This window comes from Hippopotamus amphibius, chromosome 1 (assembly GCF_030028045.1).
Source record: "Hippopotamus amphibius kiboko isolate mHipAmp2 chromosome 1, mHipAmp2.hap2, whole genome shotgun sequence".
Taxonomy (NCBI): domain Eukaryota; kingdom Metazoa; phylum Chordata; class Mammalia; order Artiodactyla; family Hippopotamidae; genus Hippopotamus; species Hippopotamus amphibius.
In genome coordinates, this window is record NC_080186.1 from 161,386,276 (window position 1) to 161,402,577 (window position 16,302).

The window sequence follows — 16,302 nt, forward strand, 5'->3', positions numbered from 1 at the left end:
TCTGTCAGTAAGGAGACATAGGAACTGTTGGTGCACTTCCCACCACACAAAATACTTGTGTGAAGAAGCGGCGGCTCCTCTAGGTTTGCACGGTAGCGATCAGGACCCTGGATAGACCCCGGCCCCAAACAGGGTCGCAAAGGCTGAGTGGCAGAGTCTCCGCACAGAACTGGGCGGGGCATTACCCTCCCACCTGTAAGCTGAGACTACTACAACCTAGTTAAGACCGATCCAGAAGAGCCGTTAATCTCCATCAAGAGTTTACCTCGTGCTGAACCAAGCCCTTGCCCCCTCAGAAGAACTCAAAGCAGCAAGGCCAGTGGGGCTGCGACGAGGGGGCACGCGCCTGCCGGTCCCTGTCAATCTTCCATGCTAATGATCGCTTCCCCCAGGACAAAAAAAGTAGGGCTGGAAACTGCCCGCCCTCTTGAAACAATTCTGGAGTCTAACTTTCTTGCCCTCTGTCCCAAACGTTTATGTCCACGGGCTCTGAAGCGGTTTGAGTTTGGCAATGCCCTGATTTTCTGAAAAAGTGACTATCACCAAGAACTGAGTTCTTAGTTCCGCCGCGCAGAGGCAACTGATGAAGTTTCTACACAAAATACAAGTTAAATATCATTTGCACGCATAAACTGGGAATTTTAAGCTTAAATCAGTAAACAACTGAGACCTGGATCTCTCCACATAAATATGTACTTACTTATTTCACGCTTTTTATTACATATGTATAAAATTTTGCCATTATCTATCACCTTCTTGCCTACTTTATAAATGTATCTAAAAGCAAACAAGGTTAATAATGCCTTTTCCAAAATAAAACAATGATAAATAGGATATTTAGCATATTTTCACTACTCAAACAGGAGAGTTTATTTCAGGATAAGCCTGCAAGTGTGGGCTTTTGGTCAGAATGGAAGGAGGTGGTGAAAGGCGGCTTTCCTTAGGCTATAGCATACAGTACCCTTAAAAGGCAGTCTGAGAGAAAAGTCTTAAAGAGTTTAGAACCTTAAATAGAATTTCAAAGTTAGATCTGCATCCTAACATTGAAAATCCATTAGCACATTTGTGTATTTAAAAACATACCTAGCCATTTGTTAATTACCAAAACAATATGCTAACTTGGTAAATGAAAAGCCAGTTCTAGTGTCTAGCTGTTCGCATTGTCATTTTAAAACAAATAGTTGTAGAATTAAAATTATAATTTGAATACAATGTAGTAAAGACAAAGGGAAAACGAAATATATTAATATGCACAAAATATCTGTATTAATGAAAAAACCATCAAAAATATTCCCTTTCTCCTCAAAGTTTGCTTGCATTTTTAAAACCTGGTAAATGTCTCTAGATTTAGTGTGCTCTCTTATTAACACTACACACACATTTTGAAGAGAACAGAGATTGCTTTATTTTTAATTCCTCTATCTCTACATCTTTAACAAACTTTTACCAAAAAAAATTGTTCACAAGAGAAACAGATACTAGGCTGAACAAGAAGGGGGAAAAAACCTCATTTTCCTCAGCCTGAACTACAGGTGAGTCCGAAATAATCTAATTCTAAAATTAAAAATTAACACACACATTTAAAAAATAAACTTGGAGAGAGGGGATCTACCTCTGGGTAATAAATCCTTTTGATTATGGAGTTCCGAACAGAAACAATACTCTCATTAATATTTTACAGAATCACAGATTTCCCAAATAAAAGAGAAGCAAAAACATTAGAACTTGTATTTTCAAGTGCTACATAGGTTAAATGCCTGTCTTAAACCAGACAATTATCTTCAATACCCAAATCATTAAAACTAACTGGAATGTTGTACTGCAACTGTTCAAAGTGGAGGAATTACCCATTTCTTCTCATGGCTAGCTACCAGGAAAATTAAAGGAAACTCTCAAGTAAATTTTAACATTTAACAACAACGACTAATAGTTTTCACCGACCATTTTTTTAAAGCCCATCCCCTTTCTATAGCTCACCTAATCTTTAAAACTATGCCTCTCCAATGCTATTTCAATGTTTAGGGTTAAAGATATGAATTAAACATTCAAAATCAGAAGAGAACAATCCATGTGATAGAATCCTCGCATTTCACAAAATGTTATTTTAAGCATTTGCAGAATTAAATAAATATAACACACATTCTAAATTCGAAAAAAGATTCTGAGAACCCGACATTTTATGTACGCAAAAGGTCCAAACAGAACCGATGCAAATGTCAATAGCTGTCTCTCTTTCGGCAGATTCTTAAATGGTTTTACTAGTACCCAAAGGAATGAAATCAGCAACTCTCTCCACACTCTAGTCAACACCCCAATTTTCAAAGCCGCAATTCGAAAACGTCAGTTTGGGCGGGGAGCAGTGAGGGTCTTGAAGTAATCAAAAAATTCCTTTTCTCCTCTGACAGTCTACCAAAAGATGTCAAACCAAATTCAGCCTATTATAAAGCACTGGGACTTCCCTTCCAAGGACACGGGACACAAGCATAGACACCGCTGCAAAAAGCTGTCTAAAAGCGCCTGGCCCGACAGAAACCTAAGGGGCCCAGATAAAAACGAATTAGAAGCCTCGGGAGGGTCCCGCAGAGACAACGGAAATTAAAGTAGCATTTATTCAGGGGTAGACAGCAACGAACCAAACAAAGTTTTCCCAGCCGGACTCTTGGGCCTTTCTCTATCCAAGTTCAGGCTCAAGACAGTTATATCTGTGGGGGTCCCTTCGCCTATGGATATTCAGCCGCTGTCGGGGCCTACCGTCGCTCAAAGGGAAGACCCTCCAACTTCACATCCAACCCTTTTGCCCTCGGACAAAGACAGAGACTATGGAGCTGACCCAGCTCTGTGGGGCAGCAAAAATGCCTTGTTCAGGCCACCCATCCTTGGGCCTGGCTTCATCTGCGATGTCAGCACCAATGTATTCTTTTTTATTTTTACAACGCATACTGGGAGGGTGTATGCATTGCGGGGGTGGGGTGGGGGTTGAACAGAGGAAAGGAAGGGTTGGTAGTGGAGCCTAGAACCCTCCTTCCTCTCCCCTCCTGCCAGGGTTGCTGTGCAGGGAGTGCCGGCCAGGACTGGCGCACTGTCCCAGGCCCCAGGCAAAGGTGGCCAGGGGGAATGGGGCATAGGGATTGCTAAGCAAACGGCACCATTGGTGGTCTCCTGCGCCTGAAGAGGTAGGACTGCCTTTTTTTTTTTTTTTTTTTTTTTAAAGGGGCGTGTGATTTTCTTCTTTTTTGGAGGTGGGAGGGAGTTCGTTCGTTCGTGCGCTCGGGAGGGAGGGGAGCGCGTTGCTGCACTGCCAGGGTCCCCGGAGGGAGGGTGCGGGGATGTCTACCATGGTACAGTAATTATTCCTGGGGTATAAGAGGGCAATCAGAGGAGACAAGGTGGGCGGCACCTCAAGCTGTGGCAGTGGCAGCAGAGAAGGTCGCGAGGGGCTTACCCGGGCGGGCGGGCGCTGTCCTGCCGCAGGTGAGGGAGGGCGCGGGCTGGAGGGAGGGAGGGCGCGCGCGAGGCAGGCGCTAGGCGGGCGCGAGGAAAGGGGGAGGGGAGGAGGGCGCGCGCGCGCACACCTGTCCTGGACAGCGGCGCTAGCCGAGCTGCGCCTCACTCGGGCTCTGCCGGCTGAGGAGGGAGAAGGGCGGGCTGGCAGGCGGGGGCGGGACGCCGAGGGGAGGAGGAGGAGGCGGCTCGGAAGGCTGGCTCGGCTCTCGCTCGTTCTCCCTCCCGCTGGCAAGTCCGGCTCACACCCTGCTTCTCCCGCTCACTCACAGCCCCCTTGGCTCTCCCTCCTCCTCCTTCCCCTGCGGGATCCGCTCGCTGCCGCCGCCGCCGCAGACGGCAAGTCGTGGCAGCCAGACGTCGGCGCGTAACCCGGCGCTCCGTGCGTGACTCCGAGCGACGTCAGCGCGCGCTCCCCGCTACCCACCATCTCCCCCCCACCCTCCTCCCGTGGCTCGCGCCCTCCGCCCTCGCGTTCCTCCGTTTCAGTTGCCGCGGCGGCGGCCGCCGAGCGCGCTCTCTCCGTCCCCCCCCATCTCGCGCGTGCGCGCGCCCTCTCCGCCGTTGGCGCGTCAACAGCCCACGGCCCAGGCCTTGAAGAGCGTCTGAGGTGGGGGCTGCCTGCGGCCTCTTTGCCAGTCCTTCCTCCACCCACCGCCCGTAGCGCCCCCGGGAGGACTTCTCCCTTGTTAGGCTCTGAGGGCGGAAGCCAGGCTGAGGCGGGGACGGAACCCTGTAGGGCCTGCGTCAGCTCCAACTTAGGGCCCTCAACGTCGTTGTCAGTGTCGCTTACCACCCTGTCCCCCCCCGCCCCGCTCCTGTTCCGCCCGCATCTCTTAGGAGGCGACAGGCCTTTCATCTCTCGGGAGGGTCTCACCTTGGCCTTCAGACGCCCGCCGAGAGGGGCTAGAAGGGCAAAATTAGCATAAAGAAGAAAGGGGCTAGACCACGTTCAGGCTCTAGCCCCAGGAATCTTTGACAGGAAGCGTGGGGTTACTGCCCAGCCTCCCACGCAGTGTAGGTGAAACTGGGCCCCTTTGAGAGACTGTGACTAAGGACAAAACCCTGATAAATATTATTTATGCGTCCTTGGGCCGAGAGGGAGAGACTAAAAGGGACGAGTTAATTTTCATAAATTGCTATGATAGGGCAGAATGCAGAACTACAAAATGTCCAGAGTTTTCTTGAAATCTTACCAGGTTTGACAAGATTTTTGGTACACTTTAACTTTTCCCCTCACTTTGTATGCTGTCATATCTCCATTCTGCAACACTGCGTACATAGAAGATGGATCAGTTAAAAATGATCGGCTGCAAAATAAGCAGAAAATAGCCTTACCATCTTTATCATAATTTAAATAGCTTCAGAGAGGTCAACCTGTGATTAAAGAAAACTTAGTCAATGTTTTAATTTACTTAACTGAGTATATTTTGAGGTAACTTTGCAATACACCATGAGGTAATCTTTTATTAGGCAATAGTAGAATTTTATGTTTTATTTTTAATAGTAGACTTTTCAATTCACTTATTATAGGACCTTTTCCAAGAAGCTTATCTAGCTAAGCCTTAGAGGCAAGTAGGAAGAGGTGAAATTAACCCCATTTTATAGATGAGAAAATTGAGTTACAAAAATATGGCAGTTGTTGAGAGTTGCAAGCAGTCTGTCACTGATAGAGGGAAATACCATAGGTCTATTATTACCTGCTTTATCCACTAAACCAGAGATTCCTCAATAGTTTACTTCCAGGTATCTTTTGATTCCCCCACCCCCACTCCCCACACTTATATATTGCAAGTAGTGCCTAATGTCTGAGAGAAACAAATTTAGGAAGACCCCCAAAGGCCCCCAAATTCTGGAGACCCCAAATCACAGATTACTTTAAAAGGTTTGAATTTGAAAATTTTTGCCATAGAAAATTACAGCTCAGCAATAATTTATAGTGAAACAAACTTCCATATTAACAACAGCAACAACAAAACAGCAAAATGTTTATTAACCCCTAGCTAGAAATGAGAACATTTTTGAGACAGCCTTAAGAATGGTGGGTCATTTCCTTTGAAATGCTTCTTTATTCACCTCATCTTTAGGTGGCAGCACTACTATATAAATATCTTTAAAACTATAGTCTTCTGCAACTTGATATCCTAAAGAGTGTTTTGCCCTAAATGCTTCCAACTATATTGTGGAGATTAGAAGCTGGTGAAAATATGGAATCATAGCTGAGAATTAGAATACTTAGGAAGTTCTAGAGGAGAAAAAACAGGCTTTCAGAGAAATGAATAAAATACATGGAGCTGCTGAAGGAAAAGATTAGAAAGTTTTTTTTAAGCTTTTTATTTTTTAGCTGTATGAGGAGTAAGTAGCATCTTTAAAGATCTCTTATTGAAACAGCACAAGATAACCTTCCAAAACAAACCAGTTTCTCAATACTGCATATTTTTTCAAGCATTTATGAGTTTAAAGTTGTTAGTTGTAGAGTTGCCAGTATTCACTACAATTTTTAAATTCGGGTGCAGTTTTCCTCATTTAACTGCATCAAACTTATGAAGATTCCAAATAGGACCTTATTGTTGACCCCTGTGGAAGAGAACGCATCTTGGCTCCTTTTCTCGCTTCCTACATTTTTCATGTGAAAAATAAAACACCATTACTCAAACTCAGAGAAGTGAGAAGAGGAACTAAAACAAATGTAAAATGATAACAATCTACAAATATTTTGTATCAATTTCTCCCACATTTTTCGAGGATAATGAATTGGGATATATGAGGGTTATTTGGATCAAGTGTTTTCTAAGTCGAACTTTGTTGTAATTAATCTTGTATGTTTACAGTTCTTCCTGTATGCCTATATCCAAGCAACCAAGCAAAATTGAATGTACATGCATTTCAAAATAGACTGCTTTAGATTTACAATATAAATACAACCACCAAGGAATACAGAGGTATGACCATCACAAGTGGGAAATTAAATCATTTCTGAGTAGATGATGAAGTGTTAATAAAGTCTTTCTTGATGGCAGCTTCCATTTTTCTTAAGTCAAACTTGGGGAAGGAGTCTTAAGCAAATCAGTAGAACGCAAACGCAGCAGTATTATGTTAAGATTTTTAAGCTCTCTTGAGCCAGCAAATCATGCAGCCTGGGGGCCTTAGCTCCAAACTTCTGCCAACTCCATTTTGGCAGTAAAGTGTTCTGTTGAACAAAGTTTGCACGTGTTTGGGGTGTGAAGTGGTTCCTCAGGCATTTACTGGTTTTATTCCAGTTTAGGGACTTGAAGACAAGGGTCAGAAGCATGAGGCTTGTATAGTTCATATGTGCCCTGAAACAGACTATGCTAGTGATCTTGAATTTTCACGTAAACAAGGATAGCTTTTTCTTTGTTGGTGTCTGAGTTATTGAAGTGGGCCCTTTAGTTTACTCCTTAAGTGCTCACATTATTTTCAGAGGCAGGTAAGCAGCATCCTCTCTGTTGAGGGTATAGAGCTGTGGAAAAATCTCTCCTCATCCTCTTACCCACAGTACCACCAAAATGTGTTTATCCAGATGAAACTCACTAAATAATAATATGCAACTTGAGAGCAAAGGGGTCAGTAATTATTTAAACTTGATCTCTTTTGTCAAATTATGTATAACTATGAGCCTCTGATCTTTTTTTGTGTTAGTTGTCTGACTTCAGCTTTTTTACCTACCTCTTCCCTTCTGGAGTCATTGGTTAACAACACCTGGACCAGATATGTGTGCTAGTTTCAGAGGTCCCTTGTGCTGTCAGAAATATATATAAACAGTCTCGATTTCCTTTTTTTTTTTTTTGGCTGTTTTGGGTCTTCGTTGCTTGCTCGGGCTTTCTCTAGTTGTGGTGGGCAGGGGATACTCTTCATTGCAGTACTCGAGTTTCTCAGTGTGGTGGTTTCTCCTGTTGCTTACTATAAGATATCAATGTGTTGCCATTTTATTACCTGGAGCAAGGCTAAATACATTCATGAATAGGTTTGTACATACAAGCAGATACCACTGCCCTCTGAGGCTAATTTAGGCCATTTTTACAATCCAGTGCAGTAGCACTTGGCAATTAGATGAAGAATATAGTTGCATTTCTTTCTATGGTGAGTAAAATGTGTCAAGGGAAAAATCAAAATACGGCATGGGAAAAAATACAAAGGGAGGGGACTTCCCTGGTGGTGCAGTGGTTAAGAATCCGCCTGCCAGTGCAGGGGACAGGGGTTCAATCCCTGGTCCGGGAAGATCCCACATGCCGTGGAGCAGCTAAGCCCATGTGCCATAAATACTGAGCTGGCACTCTAGAGCCCACGAGCCACAACTACTGAGCCTGTGCACCATAACTACTGAAGCCTTCGTGCCTAAAGCCCAGGCTCCAAGAGAAGCCACTGCAATGAGAAGCCAGCACACCACAACGAAGAGTAGGCCCTGTTCGTGGCAACTAGAGAAAGCCCGCAGGCAAAAATGAAGACCCAATGCAGCCTAAATAAATAAAATATTTTTTCTTTTTCTTTTTAATTAATTAATTAAATTATTATTATTTTTTTGGCTGTGTTGGGTCTTCATTGCTGAGCGTGTGAGCTGTCTCTAGTTGTGGCGATTGGGGGCTACTCTTTGTCACGGTGGGCTGGCTTCTCATTGTGGTGGCTTCTCTTGTTGTGGCGCATGGGCTCTAGGCACATGGACTCCAGTAGTTCTGGCACGTGGGCTCAGTAGTTGTGGTGCACGGGCTTAGTTGCTCCTCGGCATGTGGGATCTTCCTGGACCAGGGCTTGAACCCGTGTCCCCTGCATTGGAAGGCAGATTCTTAACCACTGAGCCACCAGGGAAGCCCTAAATAAAATATTTTTTAAAAAGTACAAAAGGAGTTCTTTAATATTTTGTGCTATAGAATTTTTGTCTTTCAAGTATAATTTTTCCTTCTTGTCTGCTTAAATACTCAAAATTAATTATTAAATTTAAATATAATGTAATGATTACTTTTTACTTTCTAGACAGTAAATCATTATTTACTTGATAAGTATGTGTATAAAGAAGAAATGTATTGGGACTTCCCTGGTAGTGCAGTGGTTAAGTATCTGCCTGCCAATGCAGGGGACATGGGTTCCATCCCTGGTCTGGGAAGATCCCACATGCCACAGAGCAACTAAGCCTGTGCGCCACAACTACTGAGCCTGTGCTCTAGAGCCCATGAGCCACAACTATTGAGCCCGCATGCCACAACTACTGAAGCCCGTGCACCTAGAGCCTGTGCTCCTCAAGAAGAGAAGCCACTGCAATGAGAAGCCTGCATGCCACAATGAAGAGAGGCCCCCACTGCCCACAACTAGAGAAAGCCTGCACACAGCAACTAAGACCCAACACAGCCAATAAATAAATAAATAGATAAATTTATTTTTTTAAAAAAGAAGAAATGTTTTTTAATTACTATTTTGGATTCCCATAATACACATATTTCATAAACATATTACAGCTGATGCTTAGTTTAGATGGCTTTTTCTTTCTTTTTTTCCTTGAACTTCCTTTTGGAAAGTAAATATTACCTGCTATTTCAGAACTGGTTCTTGGAAGCCACCACTGTTTATCAATCAGCCTTATTTTCTTCAGTCATTTATTGAACAGTATCTAGCAAATGCCTATTTGCCAGACATTGTTTTAGGTGCGTGAACAAAACAAAGTCCCTCCTCTCACAGAGTTTCCAGTCTAGTAAGACAGATAATATAATAAATACATACATAATGTAGTGCTGTATAGTGATAAGTGTTAAAAAGAAAAAAATAGCAGGTAAGGGGAAAGAGTTTTCTGTGTGATTGTGTGTGAATGTGTATGTGCATGTCTCCTACCTGATATTTGAGAGTGATCAAGGAAGCCTCTCTGAAGAGGTAACATTTGATCAGAGACCTGAAATAGTCATGGAGAGATCTGAAGAGATGTTCCTGGTGTGTTCCAGGTATTTATTTATGCCACATAAAGTCAGTCACTCCAGTACAATTCAGGTAACATCCCGTGTATAATCCAGATATACATCATACTATGTATACATATTTTTTCTTAAGAGAAAAAAGAAACTCAATAGGTTTTCCGAAAAGTTTTTCATTTAATATCAGCATTTCTTTATATTTCCCATGATTATTATTCCATTATTTAATACAATAAGATTTATGGCTCTACAGACAAAACTTCACAGTCCCTTATCTGCAGTTTCAAAATCCAAAAACTTTTTTCTTAATTCATTTTGTGGCAAAAATGGATCTGAACTGACATGACTCTGTTTAAAGTCTTCATTTATTCCATTTGACGTGACTATTGATGCATTTCATTGTGGAAGTATGTGTTTGATTAAGGTATGCTGCCCCAGACCACACGAGTTAAGTAAAACATTGGTAGCATAATATCTTACATTCCTAAAATATGAAAAGAATTTTAATTCAGAAACACATCTCGTCTCAAGGATTTTGGGTGAAAGATTGCAGACCTCAGATTTCTTCTTGGTTCTCGGATTAAATATCATCATTGATGTGAATCTTTAGATATCCTTTATTTAAAAGTGTAATGTTTATGTACTGCTCTTATATGGACCTGGCATTGTGTAAATATGTTCTACTTATTACCTCATAAAATCCTCACAACAAGCTATGAGTAAGTTCTATTATCCTCATTTTACATTTGAGAAAACTGAGCCACCAAGAGATTAAGAAACCTGCTAAAAATCACACAGCTACTAAGTGACAAAGCTAAGAATTAAACCTAGACAATTTTCCTTCATAGTTTGCACTCTTTGCCACTAAACTAACTCTCCTTCTCCCCATCCCTTCTTCTTTGGAGAAGTTTTAAATATAAGCCCTTTTCAAGAGAATGTTTTTTTCCTTCTACTCTGAAGTATCAGACATCAAAACTTTACATTTTATTTACAAACAAATCTCTCAGTAATTTTTTTCATTTTATTTTATTTGCTCCTGCTATAATTTCAGCCATTTCTATTTCAAATTGACATTAGAGATTTACTTATCCTCATTCTCAGTCTGATAAGTTTCCAGTTTATCTTTCACCATCCTTTTCATTTGAATATCTTTGGATAATTATGAGACACCTCCCTTATTATTGTGGTCTTGTCAGATGTCAGATCATACTAAAAGTTTGGATCTAGTTTATTGAGCAGTAGCATCTGCCAAAGAAACCTCTGTCACTGCCCTGTAAGTTTCTCTCATTCTATGAATTACATAGCTTACTTCAGATCACTTTATTCTAGGCATATTAAATTTGTGTTTTTGAGTTGGAATTGATTATGTTTTCATTAGCTTGTCCTCAGGTAAGAGTTCTTTCATAAGTAATTACAAACTGAGATAGTTTCTGCTTTTATTTACTTATTATTTATTGGCTACCTAAAATCAAGATTGATTGAGTATATATCATGAGGTTGTGCAAAGACTTTATTATGACTATATAACCTAGGTAGGGTCAATTTGAGTAAGTATATTACACTGAACTTTCCAAGAATCTATTCTTGATTGTCCCTGAGATCCATTGTGAGACATTAAACAAATCACTTTGGTTGTTCTCTGTGAAAATTAATGTGTTGTCCTTGAATACAAAGATGAAGGTTTTGACACACACTCAGTAAAGCATTATCTTTTGTGTAACGTTGATAGACTTGTTCTGAGCCAAACAATTTCTCTGGGGTCACATGACAGCTCATGTATGCTAAGTTTAAGGGTGCAGTTCATGGCCACTAGAGCTAGAAAGGAATTAAACCCATCAATTTTACCTCATTAGCATACTGCTAAAGCAAATGAGCCAAAAAGTCAGTTATTAAATTGCTGAGAAGGTAAAAAGAGAGACTGAATAAATACGTATGTATGTTGAGACTGGCTATAAAGTACATCAGTTTATTACATGAGAAATTGGGGGCTTTGCCAAGGCTTACCCTGAGTAACTTTCTGTCTTCTGAGGGACCCAAAAGATGAGATTTTTCTCCTAAGACCATGCCCTTGAGACACAGCTTTTCTCCACTAGTTCTGCAATATTCCATGTTCCTAGTGCCCAGTATAAAACTTTTGAGGCACACCATCAATATTTACCAAGATGTAATAATGTCTTGGGGTAAAAATCTCAATATTTACAATTTACCTCAACTGTATATAAATAAACTTTAATGAATTCATGTGATTAACTACTTTTTTTAACTTTTCTGTTTTCCCTAACTTTTAGTTAGGCAAAACATCCTCTATTCAGTGCAGTGGTCAAGAATGTGGGCTGGGCAATCAGATCTCCTAGGTTCAAAATTCTACCTTCAAATTCCTAACTTTGTGACTTTGGCAAATTACTTAACCTCTATAGGCCTCAATTTCCTCATTTATCAAATAAGGGTAATAATACCAACTGCCTCATAGGTATATTATAAGGGTTAAATTAGTTAATTCATAAAAAGCATTTAGAAGAGGATCTGGCACATAGCAAATATGCCATAAATGTGAACTCCTACCCACTGTGACACAGGCTTTTCCTGCCTTTCATTCAAGGCCCAAGCCAAGTTCTCTCTCTTTTGTTTTCCCTTCTGATTTCAGGTTCATGGGTGTTGGCTGGAAATTAAAACTGTCCTCTTCCTCACTACAGGATTCGCCAACTGCACATGGCAAATTTTCCTGAAAATTTTCTTGTTCCTCTTATCTCTGGAAGTTTTAACTTCACTTAGTGATGCTGAGATCCCATCTTGGATCATCACCATTTCCTGGCAGGTAAGAGGTTCAGTTTATCACACAATCCATTCACATGTTAGAAAAAAAATTCCCATTTAATTCACTTGGATTTAATTTTACTTATATTTTCTTGGCTCTAGCTAGGCTGATTATTCTCTTTAAGGATCTATCAGTAGCTTTGAGAGGAGTCCTGTTTTGCAGAACTCTTTGTCTTATTCCTTATTTGAAGATAGGGCCATACCACCCTAAGTTTCTTTCTTTTTCTTGAATGAATTTGACGTGTAACATTGCATAAGTTTAAGGTGTGCAGTGTGTTACTTTGACACCTTTATATATTGTAATATGCTTGTCAGTGTAGCAGTATTTATCAATATGCTTGCCAATGTAGCAGTATTTATCACATTACATAATTATAGTACAATAGTACTGTCTATATTCATTATACTGTGCATTAGACTCTATGGCTTATTTACTACTCATTCAAGTTTGTACCCTGAAACACTATAACCCTTATTCCACCACCCCACCCCGTCCTTTGGTAACCACCATTTTAACTCTCTCTTTTTTTTATCAGCTTTAACTTTTTTAGATTCTACATATAAGTAATATCATTACCCTCAGTTTCTTTACATGCGGAATAAGAATCAGCTCTCATTAGGAGGAGATGAGGATAAATTAGACAAATTTCTTAAATTTTTTAATTTTTAATTCATGCAAAAGATGTATGTAACACATATATTAGGTAAAAAGCTTAATTATGCAATGAACTACCCAACCCAAGAACTAGAATATTTAAATTGCATCTACAATTGTGTTTCTCCTCTATTTCTTGCCCCCTGCCCTCAGAGGTAACCAGTATCCTAAAGTTTGTGCTGGTTTTTTTTAAAATTTAGTTTTATCACAAATGTAGTTTCCATAGTGTAGTGGTTATCACGTTTGCCTCACACAAATGTATATGTGTTAAAATAATATATTATTTAATTTGTATGTTTTTGAGCTTTATAAAAATGTTTTCACTCAATACATAGTTTTCTGGGATTTGCTCTTTTAACTCAACCTTATGTTTCCAAGATTCATTCATGCCGTTGTGTATAATGATTGTTAATTTTCAGTACCATATAACATTCTATTATCTGAATATATCACAAGTTATTCTTCTGTTGATACATAGTTGGGTTGTTTGTAGTCTTTTAAATAATTTTAAACATTGCTGCTATAAAATTTTTTATGCATGCCTCCTGGTCACACATGCAAGTGTTTTTCTTGGTCATATACCTAGGAGTAAGGTTGTTGGTTGTAGAGTATGGAAATATTCACCTTTGTGAGGTAATTAATGCCAAACAGTTTTTTACTCTTCCCCAGTTTATAACGATTCCACTTACTCTTCAATATTTGGCATTGTTACACTTAATTTTTGGCAGTCTAGAGGGAGTAAAATGGTACATATCTACTTTAATAGGATGACAGAAAGTCATCTTTACCTAAAGCTTTTTAAACTTCCTCTTGCTTTTTGTATTAAGAGCTTACAGCCTTATTTGACATTACTGTGCCTGGGAGTTCCTATGAGAGAAAGTCATTTATTTGTATGATAGTTTCTCAGGGTATAAAAACTGAGGTAGAGTGGAGGCTGCTAACTGGGTAGTTTGAATATTGCTTTTAAGTTGATCTTGCATAAATACCAAATTATACACAAACAAAATTTTCTTGTTAATGCTCTGCAGAAATGGAAACATACAAAATTGTATTCTTTACTATTGACCCATCATAAATTAATCTAGTCTTGAGTTTACACCTATCTGTAAAACTATTTTAAGTAAGAAGCTCCTGCAATCTGTTGATCTGGAATATTTTCACTGAATCAAGTTTAGTAAAGAAATCTGTGTATATTTCCTTGTATTTTAATTTACCAGAGATTCAACTTGCCCTCTTTTGACACGGTTATATGATGCAATGAAAATCAGTCTCTCAAAGAAATTTCAAAACGCCAAATGTTCATCTTACTACTATTACCCACTGAACTGACCCACACACAATAACCAGGAAAATAAACCCAAACAGATGGTACCCTAAAATATGTTTGTGTGTTTTTTAATTGAAAAATTCATCCTGTATATAAACAGTTTTCATCAATAACTAAAAACACATGGAGATGGAAAAAGAATTCAAGACAAATGACAATATATATTTTTAAGAAGAACTTTTATAGATCCTTGTGTTTATTGTCTTTAAAAACAAATATCAAATAAAATATAAAAATAAAAACAAACAGTTTGTCATTTGCCTTTTTTTTTTTGCCTTTGAATGAAAGATTTTTGAAGGCAGGGACTGTGTATTTGTTTTATGTTTCTTTATTATATTGTTAAATATAGTGTCATATTCCAAAGAGAAACTCAGAGAATATTAATTGAGTGCAAAAGTCCCCTCTGTGCCATTAATATTTGTTGACTGATAAAATGACTGAGTGAATATTCATGACCAAACCATAAGAAAGCTACAGTTGTTTTCATCTTTATTGTACTACAGATATTTTTGGAAATAATCATTCATCGGGGTGAATACATTTATGCCAGGTGAGTGTTTTTCAGCTTTATTTATATAGCTAATACTGTGTTTAGTCAAGTTGCTATCAGCCATTGGTTTCTTTCAACATCCTCTTTTTTTTTTAAGCTGTTTATTGTAACATAATTGCTTTACACTTTTGTGCCAGCTTTTGAGGTACACCAAAGTGAATCAGCTGTATTTATACATATATCCCCATATCCCCTCCCTCCCGCAACTCCCTCCCACCCTCCCTGTCCTAGCTCTCTAAGGCAACACCCATCATCAAGTTGATCTCCCTTTGTTATACAGCAACTTCCCACTAGCTATCTATTTTACAGTTGGTAGTATAAATATGTCTATGCTACTCTCTCACTTCTTCCTAGCTTCCCCTTCGCCCCCTCTGCCTCCCCAACCCCGTGTCCTCCAGTCCATTCTCTGCATCTACATCCTTATTCTTGCCCTGTCACTGGGTTCATCAGTACTATTTTCTTTCTTTTTTTTAGATTCCGTATATATGAGTTAGCATACAGTATTCTTTTTTCTCTTTCTGGCTTACTTCACTCTGTATGACAGACTCCAGGTCTATGCACGTCATTACATATGGCTCCATTTCATTCCTTTTTATGGCTGAGTAATATTCCATTGTATATATGTGCCACATCTTCTTTATCCATTCATCTATTGATGGGCATTTAGGTTGTTTCCATGTTCTGGCTATTGTAAATAGTGCTGCAATGAACATTATGGTACATGTTTCTTTTTGGATTATGGTTTTTCTCTGGGTATATGCCTAGTAGTGGGATTGCTGGATGATATGGTAGTTCTATTTTTAGTTTTTTAAGGAACCTCCAAGCTGTTTTCCATAGTGGCTGTACCAGCTTACATTCCCACCAACAGTGCAGGAGAGTTCCCTTTTCTCCACACCCTCTCCAACATTTATTGCTTCTAGATTTTGTGATGATGGCCATTCTGACTGGTGTGAGGTGAAACCTCATTGTGGCTTTGACTTGCATATCTCTAATGATTAGTGATGTGAGCATCTTTTCATGTGTTTGTTGGCCATCTGTATGTCTTCTTTGGAGAAATGTCTATTTAGGTCTTCTGCCCATTTGTGGATTGGGTTATTTGCTTTTTTGGTATTAAGCTGCAGGAGCTGCTTGTATGTTTTGGAGATTAATCCTTTGTCTGTTGCTTCGTTGGCAAGTATTTGCTCTCATTCTGAGTGTTGTCTGCTTGTCTTGTTTATGGTTTCTTTCACTGTGCAAAAGGTTTCAAGTTTCATGAGGTCCCATTTGTTTATTCTTGATTTTATTTCCATTATTCTAGGAGGTGGGTCAAAAAGGATCTTGCTTTGATGTATGTCATAGAGTGTTCTGCCTATGTTTTCCTCTAGAAGTTTTATAGTGTCTGGCCTTACATGTAGGTCTTTAATCCATTTGGAGTTTATTTTTGTGTATGGTGTTAGGAAGTGTTCTGATTTCATTCTTTTACATGTTGCCGTCCAATTTTCCCAGCACCACTTGTTGAAGAGGCTGTCTTTTCTCCATTGTATACTCGTGCCTCCTTTGT

General features: G+C 39.7%; 2 protein-coding genes across 5 annotated transcripts in view; one reads left to right on the forward strand and one right to left on the reverse strand.

Moving 5' to 3' along the window:
* PURA (purine rich element binding protein A) overlaps positions 1 to 3,840 on the reverse strand; it is a 61,766-nt gene extending 57,926 nt beyond the window's left edge. For 2 of the 4 annotated variants that reach the window (XR_009053371.1, XR_009053372.1), the window contains exon 1: positions 3,443 to 3,840. The gene's annotated coding sequence lies outside the window, so the exon portion shown is untranslated. The remainder of the gene's footprint in view (positions 1 to 3,442) is intronic. The other 2 variants (XM_057733583.1, XM_057733576.1) reach the window with 2 other exon arrangements.
* Positions 3,841 to 12,113: 8,273 nt separating this feature from the next.
* The window catches only part of NRG2 (neuregulin 2), a 219,206-nt gene continuing 215,017 nt past the window's right edge, over positions 12,114 to 16,302 (forward strand). The window contains exons 1-2 of the mRNA XM_057733613.1: positions 12,114 to 12,231; positions 14,716 to 14,762. The gene's annotated coding sequence lies outside the window, so the exon portion shown is untranslated. The remainder of the gene's footprint in view (positions 12,232 to 14,715; positions 14,763 to 16,302) is intronic.